The sequence below is a fragment of the Mytilus californianus genome, unplaced genomic scaffold (genome assembly GCF_021869535.1).
Source record: "Mytilus californianus isolate M0D057914Y unplaced genomic scaffold, xbMytCali1.0.p SCAF_6, whole genome shotgun sequence".
Taxonomy (NCBI): domain Eukaryota; kingdom Metazoa; phylum Mollusca; class Bivalvia; order Mytilida; family Mytilidae; genus Mytilus; species Mytilus californianus.
The window spans coordinates 68,243,113-68,257,288 of NW_026262712.1; the positions used below are offsets into that span (position 1 = coordinate 68,243,113).

Consider the following 14,176-nt stretch of genomic DNA (forward strand, 5'->3'; position numbering starts at 1 on the left):
TAATTTTTAACTTTTGTCCATGTCCCTCGTTAACATTTTGTTTCGTGGATGGTTGAAGACTTATGTTGTCCTCTTAATATCGTTTGGTTAGTTTTGGGTTACTATATCATGGGCGTATAACCCCCACATCTCCTTTTATAGTCTGGTTCAAAATACAACATCAGATGTTTAGTTTGCTAGAAAAAAATGTAAAACAAACTATCAATATTGAGCTGAAACACATATATATTATTTTGATCTAAACCATGACAGACTTGATCAAAACCATGACGATTTTCTAGACACTTAACCAAACCATGTCAATCGCTTAACCAAACCATAAAAAAGTCGATAGTTTGCTTATTCTGCGTTAATTTCTTGAAAACAACATTTCCAATGTAGATCGTTTGACTTACAATACAGATCCAAACATTTTATTTGCTTTTTATTTGCTCCTTTGAATAGAACTGAGGCAATCGTTCGGGGAAGTAACTTAACTAAACCATGTTCAACTTAACCAAACTATGACAAAATCACTGTACAAAACGCTCCTCGATATGACGAGGTTATTACCTGTGAACTTCATATTCAATTTCCCAAAAGTTAGAAAACGAAAAACAACACGATCGGTATATGACAAATTGTTTATAAATGTATGCTGTTGACAGTGAAGAACTAGGATAGAAAAAAAATACAGGTATTACATGACAGCAAGGTTAAGTATTTTAACGGTTGCGAAGTATTAGAAATAACAAGAAAAAAGTGTTTGGGGAGATAACTCTTTCAAGGAAAAGTATTTGGTTCAGCGGTATCAGTTTCAAAGGTGTATAAACAGTTCGATATAATATACCAAATATCCAAGCTACACATCTTGCGAAACAACCAAACATCGAAAGAAAATAATTAAGTGGAAGAAACAAATAATCAGATCAAAACTGTGAGGTTTTCCCATGGAAAAGTTAAAAGACCTACTAATACATTGCATGGTTGAACAACAAGGTCGTTAATGTACTTAATATACTTATTTGAAAATCGTTTTTCAAATTGAATAACTTTAAAGATTTACAAGTGCTAATGTTAAGGAGGTTTTTGACTGTGACAGTTTGTTCGGAGAAGGTCTAGGGTACAATAGTGAAGAAGATATCAAGGGAGTAACTAAACCACAATCGAATAACTAGACGACATGGCCAAACATTTCGAAAAATATTTAAAAAAAATTAAAAACCAATTGAAGGTTTTCCCACACGAAACGATATGCAAATCTTAATATCAGGTTTAAAATGTCATATTCATTGTCGCATAATAGCTTATTGTATGCTGATTCCAAAAATATATGGTTTCTATACATTTTTGTTTGAAATATGGGAGATGATTTGTTACTTCCGATTTGAAAAATGTGATTTCAGGTTTTATTTGATAGGTAACTTGACACTGATTCAAAAAATATATAGTTCTATATACTTTGACATTGAATAAGTACAAAAAATAGCCACTTCCGGTTTACCGTTGGTCACTTCTGGTTGGCTTTACCAAGGTTAAATGGCTTGCAACTATAATGCAGAAAGTCCCATGGCTTTATCATGTATACATATAAAGTGAAAGCAAAGGTTAAAATCTAGAACGTTAAATTTACCTTTGACCTCAATTTGAAGGTCGTTAACCCAGGACCTTAAATCAAAAGACCCTAGGTTTTTATTATGTATGTTTAATGAGTAATACCACCATACACGTAATTTTAGATATAAGAGGGGAGAAAACTCCCATTAAATGTCAACGTATCCTTTCAAAATGTATGTGTTGCGACATGTCGCAACTAACAATTTAATAAAAAATGTGTTCAATATCTTATACGGTTTTGGAAAAAAAGTGAAAATTAGCCAAACTCAAATTTTAGAATATGAACTTGACCTTAGACCTTGACCTTATTATCTCTTTCTATGACCAAGGACCTCTAATCTAAAGACCCTACGTCTTTATAACTTATGGTTTACCAGTTACATATGCATATCAATTAAATCAAATGCATAAGGGGAAATAACTCTCATATGGGGTATCCGAAACGATTCGGTGTAAACCAAACTCAACATCCTGAAGATAAAGCGAGTAGTTTGGTAAAATAAATTTGTCTTTATCTTTTACGGTTGCAAAGGAGTAGTAGAAAAACAGTGTTTGGGGAGATAACTTTTACAAGAAAAGTGTTTGTTTAAATAGGGCCAGTTCCAAAAGCGCATAAACTGTTCGATATCATATACCAAAAATCTAAGCGACATCTGGTGAAGAAATAATACTGCGCAAGAACAAAAATTAGGCGGAAGGAAAAAAAATAATAATCAGAACAAAAGCAATAGGTCTTTCCACGGAAAAGTGGAAAGACCTAATTATTCACAATACGTTACACATAAAATTTGCCGTTGAACAACATGAATCCAAAATACCTTTGTGAGAACGCAGATCCCTGGCAATTTAAGTAGTTTTTGTGCCACTATTGCTACTATTTTGATCGAATTCTTGACATGAAATTACGTTGACCAGTTGAATTTGATGATGTTTAAGATCAAAAAGAAGAGGACCAGAGTGTGGCTACGGTCAGCGGAATGTATAGAACATTATCAGTTTAAAATAGTCACCAAAAGTACCAGGCATATATAGCAATAACTATTAAGTACCCACAAGATGAGCAATTTGTCTACAAAAAGACATCAATTGACCCTGGATTAATCCAAAAATGATGAAAGGGTCTATGGGCCACAGATGCCCCCGCTTGTAAATATGCATGAGTGAACTTCCATATACAGATGGAGGATTCACGTAATAAAGACAGTTTTGTGAGTATAAGCATTGTGTATAAGTTTCATAACATTTGGTTGACACAAACTAAAGTGAGAGAACGGAAAAGACAAATTTAGCAATTTTTTTTTTATAAAGGGGCATAACACAAGAACGGTAAAAGTGACGCAACCAGTCCAATTTAAAACTTTATCTGTGGTATGTGGTAACAATCAGCATTGTGTATAAGTATTATAACATTTTGTTGAGGAAAACTGAAGTTAGAGAACGGAAACAAAAAAATCAGCAATTTAAATGTTTATAAAGGAGCATAACTCACGAACGGTAAAAGTGACGTCTCCCTTTTTCGAACTTGATCTGTGTTCTGTAATAACAAGCAGTGTGTAGAAGTTTCATAAAATTTTGTTGAAGCATACTAATGTTAGAGAACGAAAACGATAAATTCAGCAATGTTTATGTTTATAAAGGAGTATTACTCATGAAACGTCAAAAGTGACGCCACCCAATTTCAAACTTGATCTGTGTTATGTGGTAACAAGCATTGAATAAGTTTCATAACATTTGGTTGATGAAAAACTGAAATTTGAGAACGGAAACGAAAAATTCAGCAATTTAAATGTTTATAAAGGGGCGCAATTCATGAACGGTAAAAGTGACGCCACTCAATTGAGGAACTTGATCTGTGTTTTGTGGTAATAAGCATTGAGTATAACAAATTATAAGTTTTATAACATTTGGTTGTGGCAAACTAAAGTAAGAGAACGGAAACCAATTTTCAGGACGGACAGGACGGACAAGGGTAACACTGAATTCCCCCTCCGCGACGGTGGGGGCATTAAAACAGTTAGAATAAGAAGATTGAGGAGCTTTGAAAATTGTGAAAACCTTACATTTATTGTCTGGTGGTAAAACAATCGTTAGTTTTTTAATGAAACAATATGAACAATAAATTTGTTGAAAACACACTATTAATTGATATCCATGTCAGTACACAACTCTAAACGACTTGGCTAATGATACAATAGGGAAAAAAGCATCTTTAAGCAGTGATATTGACCCATTGGTTGTAAATGTGGAAAGTGGTTCCAGACTAACAATTTATTACATCAGGCAGGTGTTTTAACTACAAATACTTTCAAAAGGCAAAATTATTTACCAAATTGACGAACATCGTGACACAGATATTTCCTAGAAATCAGCCAAATAAAGGTGGCTTCAGTAAATTTCATACGACATTATTTTAACTCAACCGTTTAAACCAACTGCTTCAAGAGCTTCCTTACAAGCAGCATATATTGGTATTTTGAATATGTCAGAATTGCCATGTTCCTGTTACCAATCATTCTAACAGACATGAACATTTGTTCCAAAGCAAAACATAAGATATACAATTGACTATTTCAACCTTAACCAGATTAACTTTAGACCATAAACATGATGAACTAATTGAACTAAACTGAATTACACCACAAACCAATTCCCTTGATCTAACAGGTTTAACAAATTTAAAACATACATAAGAACATATATTATTAGAAAAAATTTCGAAACTTTGAAATAGTTTATCAATAAATTGTCATTTTCCTTATAATGAAGTGAGTGTTTTCATATGCTAATTGTATATCAATTTATTCCTAGAAATCTTATAACGTTAATCAGTACTATATAACTAAGTTACGATCAAATGTATACAATGCGGTTTTTAGTTAGTTTCTCTGTTTCTCAGTTCCTTAAAGGTGTAAACAACAACTTCCTTTATTCTTAGCCGATTTATACTTTCCCCGACCGGTTTTCGTATTTTTTCATAAGCAACGTTTGGTTCGTTTTATCTCAGTTCTTCATTGGTATAAAGGAGTAGGCCCAGTAAGACCCTTTTTTGGCCCCAAAATAAAGCAGTTTAACAAAATCGTTAAAATGTAAATTTTTAACTATTTATTGGAAAGAAGAATATTTCTGTTATATAAATATGGGCTGTTTTTTGACAATATAATGCACATATATCGGGTACTAGCATCATTAAGTCATGCTAAATTACTGAAATCTTCGAAATTTCAGCATTTTGGTTAATTTTTAGACGGTTTCCGTCTGAAATGGAAGTGGCCACATTTGTGTTCATTCTTAATATTTAAATGTAAGTTGTATTTGATGATAATACATAACATATATAAAGGTTGTGAATGAACACGGATGCGTCCACTTTCATTTTTGACAAAAACCATCTGAAAAGTGACATATTATGGCATATTTGATAGATTTTTCATATTTAAGCTTGAATTTGAGCGTTTTTAATGACTAAATCAGTTCAAATCTTTCACACAAACTGATTGAATCGACTGAAGTAGACGCTGAAGTATTTAAAAAGTGTCAAAAAGCTTTTATCAGATATACCTGAATTTTGAGGCCAAAATCGGCCCTTACCGGACCTACTCCTTTATTGATAACGTCAAATTGTCTTATTTTTCTGTAAGTCTCCTTTGGTGTCGTCATATAAAAGGTGACCATGCTAACTCAACGTAGCAAGCTTAAGAACACATTTGTTTCGAATTATGAAAGTTGTCTTGATATTGTCTAAAAATCATTAGAGAGTCCAGAACTAAATCTAGGGCAATACGATATTTCTCCACTCTCGACAGTTAAATATATTTAAAAAGCTCGGCAGGCCTTACATTTCAGATTTTAAAATCTAACCTCCCCGAGTGGAGAAATATCGTATCAGATTCGATTCAGTGATATATATGATATACATAAAACATTTTGTAGATGCTAGAGATAAAGAGCTGTGACCTTGATTATATTACCTTATCAAAAATGCTATTTCTTTGTATCAATTTGTATTTCTTAGTATATCAATATATACATAACTTTTTAATTTAACACATTTTGCCAGTATATCTACCGGATGAATATTATCATTTGCTCAGACTAAAACTAATATACCCTTTATGAAATTAACATGTTTTATAAACTATTCTTACAAATCTAACAATATCATTTACGTCTAGTACTTTACCTTAGAGAAAAAAGTGTCTTACACAACAATGTTTACAAGCAGGAAGTATTTTACTTATCCAACCGTTATAACTTTATGATATGACTAACATCGTTACCAAGAAAAATGATCGATATATTCATTCTTTAGTGCATTCAATGTTTAAACTTCCATGCTTGAATAAGAAGGCATTGCGTTGCTATTATTTGTATAGGCCAAATATTCATTGTACCGTATGATTGTTATCAAGAAGCAAAATATATTCATTAAAGAGACATTTCATATTTATTTCATGTATTTATTCTGTAAGGCCTTGGGACTTTAACACATATTCATAACAATCATGGCCCTGTACTTGATGAATGATATCAGTTAAGCTCTGCTAACTACTTGATGTAAATCCTTTAAGAATAAACCGGTTGTAAGTTGGTATGTCACCGTATGCAGGTTTTTTCGACAACAAAATCATCAGTGGCGAACAAAAGAATTACGAAGTTGATAGACATTGCACACCAAATTCTATAACATTAAATTTTGTGAATGTAGGTCAACAGAAGTTTACGGATGATCACATATCTTAAATCCGAAACGAATATACTAATCAAGGTGAAAGAAAATGATGGATTCGCATGTACTTCAAACGTAGAGGGACGGGTTGTGTCGACAGTTTAATTGGTGCAAATATAAACGTAAAGTGGGTGTTAATATGGTTACCTGCGTGTTAGGAATTAGTAAACAAATGTTTACTACAATGATAGCTGTCGTGTTTTAGAAATTTGTTTACATGATGCAAGTTAGTAACAAATCACATTTTAAAAATACCGAGATATTTATGGCACGCCTATTCATTTTTAACTTAAGTTTAGGAAATTGTTCATAAGCTTTGATAAATGAACATTTATTAAATTTAAATCATGCAAAGGATATATTTCTTAGCACCATGAAGCCATTTAAGTACCAAGCCACATTAACATTTTGTTTTCATAACAATTTTCCAATCATTATTGATATTTATTGAATAAATTTTAATTACAAAGTTGCTTCATATATAACATGTATAATAGTTCAAGAAAAAAGTAAAGTTATATTTTCAAAATTTTTTTTTTCTTGTCCAAAGAAAAATAATCTAAAAACAGAATTGTGGCTTTTGTCCTGTGACTTTCTGTCCTACATTCTAAATAAAATAACAGGGAGTTGAATTTCATTTCTGGTAACAACTTTACCAAAAATTTATATTTTTTTATTTGATGAAATATACAATGTGTAATTTGACCAAGTTCCACATATATCAAGAAGTTGGGTTTTAGTATCAGAGATTAGTGTCACAAGTTTTCATATCAAAAGCTTAAAACCAAATTCACAGACTTCAAATCCATACAAAAGTATCAACATTACAATTCTGTATAATAAATCCAATATCCGATATTTGAATTATGAAATATCGTACATAGCCCCTGTTGCTTTTTCAGCTCTTGCCTTTTTAACCTTTTGAAACTAAAAGATATACCAATATTAAATTCTTTGTCAATCTTTACCTTTAGAAAAAAATACTCTGATAATACAATATTATTTTCATTAAATATTTAGCTCACCATGTTGTATTTCATCAGGGACTTTCTATACTAACTTAGTAAAGACTGTCCTTCATTTCTGTAAATGGTTAGAAAGTCATATATTTCAAAGAACCAAAAGTCACAAATAATTTGTTGACAATTGACCAAATATATAAGAGAAAGATCTTGAAATATTGATTTTTGCAACATATTTCTATTTTACAGTTTAGAAAATTGTTATTTAAAACCTAGATAAATGAACTTATAATTCTAATCATGCGAATGATACATTTCTTGGCTCCATGAAGCCTTTTAAGTACCAAGCCACTAGGCCATTTTGTTTTTGTAGCAATTATTTAACCATTATTTCATGTATTTATATTTGTTAAAAAAATTGTTTTTAGCATTCAAAGAAAAATAATCTCTAAACTGATTTGTAATTTTTTTCACTGATTTTTTGTGCTACATAAATCAAGTGACATATATTTTTGCACTTAAAAAAATCAGAATCATTTTACATTTGACCACCCTCCTTCTCATAGTACACATACATTACATGGGAAATAATTATGTTCCCAAGTTCAAAAGCATTTTTTATTTGACATTTTGTACGCTTTAAATAAGCAGCATACATCTTCCCATTCACTGTTTATATATAAGAATATTTTGCCAAAGACCAGCTTTCCAAACTGTAGTGAAAACTTGAGCAAATGTGATAAAGACACAGAAGCTAGTTTATGATCATAAAGATAATTAAAAAATTTGGCACCAAACTGGATAAATGAAAAGATGTATTGTTGTGTAGTGCTTTTTAACGAAGGGCCAAGTGAGTTTTTCTTATCACTTTGCGTCCGTCGTCGTCGTCCGTCGTTATTAACTTTTACAAAAATCTTCTCCTCTGAAACTACTGGGCCAAATTATACCAAACTTGGCCACAATCGTCATTGGGGTATCTAGTTTAAAAAATGTGTGCGGTGACCCGGCCAACCAACCAAGATGGCCGCCATGGCCAGGGTTCTCACTAAGGCGAGTCCATGAGTCCTGGACTCATTTAAATCTGTCTGGACTCACCATTTTCAAAACTGGTGAGTCCAAAGATGCATCAAGATTGTAAAATTTTGTATAAACTGAACACATATATCATCATTTTATAGCAAAAGTTTAAAAGTAATTTGATTTTAATGTCATAACATTGCTCTATAAGGTCAAGGAGACAAATATAATAAATCAGATTGCAATAAAATATCTTCTTCTTACTGTTGGACTCACCATGGCCAAAAATGACGAGTCCCTGGACTCGCCTTCAAAAATCCTTAGTGAGAACCCTGGCCATGGCTAAAAATAGAACATATGGGGTAAAATGTATATTTTGGCTTATATCTCTGAAACCAGAGCATTTAGAGCAAATCTGACAGGGGGTAAAATTCTTTATCAGGTCAAGATCTATCTGCTCTGAAATTTTCAGATGAATCGGAGAGTCCGTTGTTGGGTTGCTGCCCCTAAATTGGTAATTTTAAGGAAATTTTGCCGATTTTGGTTATTATCTTGAATATCATTATAGATAGAGGTAAACTGTGAACAGCAAATATGTTCAGCAAAGTAAGATCTACAAATAAGTTAACATAATCAAAATGGTCAATTGACCCCTTAAGGAGTAATTGCCCTTTATAGTCAATTTTTAACAATTTTTCGTAAATTTTTGTAATCTTTTACAAAAATCTTCTCCTCTGAAACTACTAAGGCAAATTTAACCAAACTTGTCCACAATCATCATTTGGGTATGTAGTTTAAAAAATGTGTCCGTTGACCCTGCCAGCCAACCAAGATGGCCGCCATGGCTAAAAATACAACATAGGGGAAAATATAGATTTCGGCTTATCACTCTGAAACCAAAGCATTTAGAGCAAATCTGACAAGTTAAAATTGTTTATCAAGTCAACATCTATCTGCCCTGAAATTTTCAGATGAATCGGACAACCGGTTGTTGGGTTGCTACCCCTTAATTGGTAATAATAAGGAAAGTTTGCCGTTTTTGGTTATTATCTTCAATATTATTATAGATAGAGATAAACTGTAAACAGCAATAATGTTCAGCAAAGTAAGATCTACAAATAAGTCAAATGACCAAAATGGTCAGTTGACCCCTTCAGGAGTTATTGCCCTTTATAGTCAATTTTACCAATTTTTCTTAAATTTTTGTAATCTTTTACAAAAATCTTCTCCTCTGAAACTACTAAAACAAAATGTAACCAAACTTGTCCACAATTATCATAAGAGTATCTAGTTTAAAAAGTGTGTCCGATGACCCTGCCCGCGAACCAATATGGCAGACATGGCTAAAAATAGTACATAGAGTAAAATGCAGTTTTTGGTTTAAATCTGTGAAACTAAAGCATTTAGAGCAAATCTGACTGGTGGCAAAAACGTTCATCAGATTTAGATATATCTGCCCTGAAATTTTCAGACAAATCCGAAAACCAGTTGTTGGGTTGCTGCCCCTCAGTTAGTAATTTTATGGAAATTTTGCAGTTTTTTGCTATTATCTTAGATATTATTATAGTATCTAATGATATCTTATACTATAAATTATGATTTTAACCTTATTTTACATGATTTCCAAAGCAACAGTAAATACAGGTGGGCGACACAGGCTCTTTAGAGCCTCTAGTTTATTTGGGCTATATTTCTTATTATTACAAAGTGGTATCAAAATTTATAAATATTTTAATGCCCCAAGCGTAGCTGAGGGGGACGTTAAGTTTTACACTAGTCAATATGTATGTCCTTCCAAAGGTACGTCCCAAAGGAGTAAGGGCATTAAGGCCTGGTTTTGGCCCAAGAAAATAAAATGTTAGATAACAATTTCATATAATGTTTAGAAATGCATAGGGCCAAGAAATATAAATGAAAAACATTAAGTTTTTATCTAATGACGTCACAATTACGTCATAATATGTACTGTTTTCACCAAAAAAAAAATGAAAAATTCAGAATGTATGCAGTTTTCTATCTTTATTTCCGTTGTGGAAACATCGTGCGCAGCCAATAAACAGCAAATAATTTAACAGAAGTTTTATTATAACTATTGACATATTCTCATCAAATATGAAGTTGTTTCTTGGGTGTGCACACACTTTTTCAATCTAAAATATACTTAAAATTTGATGAAAAACAAGGAAAATCCAAAATTTTACGAAATATGCAAATTAAGACATGATTTGTTGCCATGGTAACTTGTTCCATGTTAAATTTGTTTTGTTTTTTTTCTGAATAGCTTGAACCTAAGACAAGTTTTCAGTAATTTAAGAATATGTATGATTACTTTTAAATTTGCATTAATATTTGGGCCAAATAAGGGCCTTATTGTCCCTACTCCTTTGGTTTCCATTCTCTTACTTTAGTTTGCCTTAACCAAATGATATCAGACTTATACACAATGCTTATAACCACAAAACAAAGATGATGTGGTGTAACTTTTACCTTTTTATTTGAAGCACTGTTATAAATAGCTATATACATGTAACCTACGTCATGTTTAAAAATTTGACAATTATACAAGTGTCTCAACTATGAGGTTCGTTTAACCTGTTTTATTGTATAGATTTTAAGATTGTAATAGTTTAATCAAAGAAGATTGAAATTATTCATTTTACATTAAAATTATACTTTAATGTTTCCCTTTTTTAGTTATTGGTGTTGTTCAGTATACTTTTTAGGTTTTTATACGACCGCAAAAAAATTTTGCGGTCGTATATTGGTATGACGTTGGCGTCGTACGCGTCGTCGTCGTCGTCGTCCGGCGGGGTCATCGTCCGAAGACACATTGGTTTTCGCACTCTAACTTTAGTTTATGGATCTCTATGAAATTTTACCATAAGGTTCAATACCACAAAAGGAAGGTTGGGATTGATTTTGGGGGTTATGGTACCAACAGTTAAGGAATTAGGAGCCAAAAAGGGGCCAGAAATAAGCATTTTTGTAACTTCCAGACATAACTTGTGTGTTAGTGTATGGATCTCTCTGACATTGTACCACAAGGTTCCATATCACAAAGTGAATGCTTGGATTGATTTTGGGGGTAATTGCCTCGAAAGTTTAGGAATTAGGGGCCAAAAAAGGGGCAAAAAACAAGCATTTTTCTAGTTTCATGACAATAACTTGTGTGTAAGTGTATGGATCTTTCTGAAATTGTACTACAAGGTTCCATATCACAAAGGAAAAGCTGGAATTGAGTTAAGGGGTAATTGCCCAAAACGTTTATGAATAAGGGGCCAAAAAGGGGCCAAAAATAAGCATTTTTCTAGTTTCCAGACAATAACTTGTGTTCAAGTGTGGATCTCTCTGAAATTGTACTGCAAGGTACCATACCACAAAGGGAAGGCTGGAATTGATTTTGGGGGTAATTGCCTCAAAATTTTAGGAATTACGGGCCAAAAAGGGGCAAAAAACAAGCATTTTTCTAGTTTCAGGACAATAACTTGTGTGTAAGTGTATGGATCTTTATGAAATTGTACTACAAGGTTCCATAACACAAAGGGAAAGCTGGGTTTGAGTTTGGGGGTAATTGTCCTAAATGTATAGGAATTTGGGGCCAAAAAGGGGCCAAAACAAGCATTTTTCTAGTTTACAGACAATAACTTGTGTTCAAGTGTATGGATCTCTCTGAAATTGTACTGCAAGGTACCATACCACAAAGGGAAGGCTGGGATTGAGTTTGGGGGTGATGAATCATAAGGGGGTTCAAAAAATTTGAGGGGGGGATTTTTTTTTCCTTTTTTTTTTCTTTTAAATTTTCCATTTTAAATTGGTTATTTCTGATTTATATATAAAAGCAAATAATAATGATATGGTTTGAATAGGTCAATTAAACAATTATTCCTAGTATTTTTTAAATGCCTTTGTTCCCAGATCTATGATATGTAAGAGTATGATATATGCAAAGCTTCAAATATGTGTCCTTTCCTTAGAACTGTGTCCGGTGAGGGTTAATCATGTTTCAGAGCACTCAATTTCACATAATCATGTGATGTAGCGACACAGCGTGAGAAAAAAAAACTGTATCATCAATAGGAAAGGTCTTGACTCATCAGATCGACTCAAAGTATAAAAGCCAACAACCAAAAAGATGATGATGTTTTTTTTTTTATTGGATTTTCAGATGTATTTTCAAAACAGGAACATGGTCCTGTGATATAAATATCAACCCAATCATGTTTTTCTTACTTAAAACCGACTAGCTTATGTCATTACCTTTAAATGTTGCTTGATTAGCGGAGAAACAGCAAATACCAATTTTCAATTATGGTTTGACCTGGCCGTAGATCCAACCCACTCGAGAAGATCAAGCTACTTTGAGACCATCGAGACTATTACTAACAAAAATACAAAAGCCAGGAAGTACCGATGTAAGAATGCTGCTTTATGGTTTGACGTTTTAATTATTAACGGCAATACATAGGACATAGCATGACTGGTTAAAAAAAAACATAAATCTGATCAAAAAAGCACAAAGATTTGTGACACATACGACAAAGTGACGGATTGGACACCGATTTGACACTGGAAACAGATTAAATTCTTACCTATAAAGCACGTACGATTTGTGCAACGAAATGGATAAAAGATAAGAAAATATCGTATTGACAAAAAAGTCCCGTTGGTCATGTTATTCCTGGAGACCTTGGCATCGTAAACAATGCACACATAACAGGCATCGTAAACAATGCACACATAACAGAAATGTTATCCAAAAACCCCTTAAAAGATTTTTTAAGCCCATGAACTAAGATTACGTCATGCTAACGATTAATGCAGTTGAAGACTTCACTAGAAAATGAATTAAGCACAACCAAAATGGACCAATCTCAACACTTCAAACAATATTTATTTTTATTTTTCAAAAATCATAATTTGGAATAGTTCAATATAATTTAGAACTCTCAGCAAAACTATGAATCTGCATATACCCCTACATTATATACGAACTAAAAGAATTTATAAAGTCATCGATCCGTCCTTCTCTTCTTTGGTATCAACCTAAAAAAAGCGCTTCAAAAACTCTGTCTTTATACTGATTCCTTAACATAACCCCACAATCCTTCTAAAGAACGATATGTAGCCTAGTCGTCAAAATGATCGACATAACACCTTTATGTTCTTACTAGCATTATATGCACAGTAAAACATGATCTTCAGATATATTGTGAAATATTCCAAAAGAACAATCAAACAAATAAGTCGAAAATAAACTGACAACGCCATGGCAAACAAATAAACAAGACCAAAAGACAAACAGTGTACAAAACACAACATAGAAACTAAAGACTAAATAAGCATTACGAACTCCACCAAAAACCGGATGTGATCTTAGGTACTCCGGAAGGGTGAACATATCCTGCTTTACTTGTGGCACTCGTTCTGTTGCTCGTGTAAGTACAAACCTAATGATGAGTATAACTCAGTAGGTCACATTTTGGGAAAAGAAAGACGGGATTGTGATTACGGCGATTGGATCATGTGTGTCTTCATTTGTGAAACAGATATTCAATAACCAACTCATGACAGCGTCTGTAAATTTTCGAAGGGATAATTTCAACTTCACCACTTGGAATTCTTCGTTTAATAGCTACACAGGCAAAAGTGCCACGCATGATATACACATGAATGCCATTACATGCGAAAACCATGCGTGAATTATGCGTAAATCATGCGAAATATGAAGTATGCGTAAATCGCATGATCTTCACGTGCGGTTCTCGAACGTATTTCACATGCGCGTATCGCATAATTTTTTAAACGCATGATTTACGCATGAAGGCTATTACATGCGTAAATCATGTGTGAATCGTGCGAAAATCATGCATTATTT

At 32.8% G+C, this 14,176-nt stretch overlaps 1 protein-coding gene across 2 annotated transcripts in view; it reads right to left on the reverse strand.

The window, feature by feature from the left end:
- The window catches only part of LOC127706854 (uncharacterized), a 106,664-nt gene extending 100,753 nt beyond the window's left edge, over nt 1–5,911 (reverse strand). Inside the window, exons 1-2 of one of the 2 annotated variants that reach the window (XM_052211575.1) lie at nt 5,777–5,911; nt 3,086–3,130 (exon numbers count right to left, since the gene is read on the reverse strand). The gene's annotated coding sequence lies outside the window, so the exon portion shown is untranslated. The remainder of the gene's footprint in view (nt 1–3,085; nt 3,131–5,776) is intronic. The other variant, XM_052211576.1, reaches the window with a different exon arrangement.
- Between the last annotated feature and the right edge of the window lie 8,265 nt (nt 5,912–14,176).